We start from the raw sequence: 2,173 nt of genomic DNA, 5'->3' as shown, positions 1-2,173 counted from the left end.
GTTTCTATGGCTGTGTTTTATTTTTAATTTTTTATTTTTACATGTATTTTGTTGTTTTCCATGTGTTTATTATTTCAGTTTGGGTTTATTGCTTTATTTGTGAGTATGTGTATTTATATGTTCATTTTCCTTGCGTTTTGGGATTTTTAAATTTGTATAACGTTTGTTTGGTTGCTGCTGTTGTTTTTTCCTTCAATATTTTATGCAGCTCTTTAAGTTTTGTTTTGAGTGTACAGTTTATTTGGAATTTTTTTTTTTTTTTTTGCTCAAGTTGTGGGAGACAACAGGTAGTCAGGTAGCACTTGCTTAGGAAAATCCATCCACAACAAGTGATTTGACCATGAAACCCTCTTTGTCCCTGTAGGATCAAGACATCCTTGGCCCATCTGGAACTACCTGATGGCACAGCCTGGGATGTATTGTAAGCCTGTTTAGACAGCATCAAGCAAAGAGAAGAGGAGCCAGGCAGCACCAGATGAAACAGGCAGGCTGAAGTAGCACCAGTAAGATTCTAAAAATTAAATTGTTGTTGAAATTATTACTCACAAAAGAAGGCCACTGCTGACATGCAAAACTTAAAGTAAATGCCTGCTCAAATACTAGGTTTAAATGGGATCCTGAGTCTCCTATCATCATAATCAAAATGTTCAGGATATACTAAAAATGAGGAAAATCACAACTTTCATGAAAAAAAGACTATCACCTGACCCCAACATCAGGATGGATCAGATGCTAGAATTTTCTGATAAGGACTTTAAAACAATCATCATCAAAATTATGAACAATTATTAATTCTCTTAAAACACAAGGGCAAAAGAGAAAATCTTAAGAAATAGATGTTTTAAAAGTTAAGCAATGGAAATTATTGAAGGGAGAAATACCAAAAATGAAATAATAAACTCTGGCTGGACTCAATTGTAAAGTGAAGAGGTCTAAGGATAAAATCAATGAACTTGAAGAATTAAATGACAGAAATCACCCAGTCTGAATAAACAGAGAGAAATTAGACTTATAGAAAAATGAACAGAGCATCAGAGACCTTTGGGACAATAATAAAACATGCAACATGCATGCAAAATCCCAGAAGCAGCAGAGAAGTGAATGGGGCTGGAAGAGCATTCTAAGAAATAATGGACGAAAAGTGCAAATCTGGCAAAAGACATAAACCTACAGGTAAAAGAAGATGAATGGATCCCAAAGAAGATTAATCCAATGAAATCCATGGCAAAGAACATCATAATTAAACTTGTGATGACTAAAGGCTAAGGAGTTGGGAACATCTGGAACAAGTTAATTCACCTCAAACTTCCTTTTGCTTTCAAGGAAAAGTATTAGAGCGAATTATAGATTTTCCAAAAACCCTTGAAAATTTGTACGCACAGTAGTTTTGAATTCTTGTTGTTAATATCTCAAAGTCCCATTTATTTTTTAAGATAATTTACCCTGAACTTTATTCTAAGTATACTAAATCATGTGTTGCCATGAGAGTTGAAAAGACTTAGAAAAATAGAGTGAAAAGGTGAAAAATGCTTTAAGTATACAGGTGCCCATGAAAGGATGACAAATTCTGTTTTGTAAATTACTTCTGCTTGTTTATGTGAGTTGTTGCATTCTATTTTCTTTTACCTCTAGCACCTAAGGAAAAAGTAGTCTTTCTGTTCTCACCATCCTGGCACCTAAATTGCCACTCTTTTCCCCAAAGAGGTTCTTGCTGTTATTCCTTGGCTCTTCTGTGGGTTTGAGTTTAGGTAAATAACAGTGGAAGGGGCCTTGGAAAGTTTTCAGGGCAGAAACCCTAAGGGCTGAGGTGTCTGTCCTTTTAACTTAAGGGATTACTTTGGGAGTGGCCGACCCGATTTTAATGAATCATGCTTAATATTGTTAATAATTTGAAAATAAAAAGTATAGTGCATATATCCATTATTCTTCCCAAGAAAGAGGTAATGGAAGGAGGTTTACTCTACCTTGCTCCTGAAACCTGAAACATTAATGATGCTGAAGATAAAGAGAAACTCAGAGACAGATGGAAGAGGAAGAGCAGTGGGGGGGCGGGTTGGGGGGCTGTTGCACAGGCGGTGGGAATATATGTTGGTGACTTCTCAAAGGCTTAAATGTGTGAGAGGTGTCCTTGAGCAGGGCTGCCTCATTCACACACTATATGCAATGCCCTACT

Source organism: Galeopterus variegatus, unplaced genomic scaffold (assembly GCF_000696425.1).
Source record: "Galeopterus variegatus unplaced genomic scaffold, G_variegatus-3.0.2 Scaffold1723, whole genome shotgun sequence".
Classification (NCBI taxonomy): Eukaryota; Metazoa; Chordata; class Mammalia; order Dermoptera; family Cynocephalidae; genus Galeopterus; species Galeopterus variegatus.
This window is presented reverse-complemented; position numbering follows the sequence as displayed.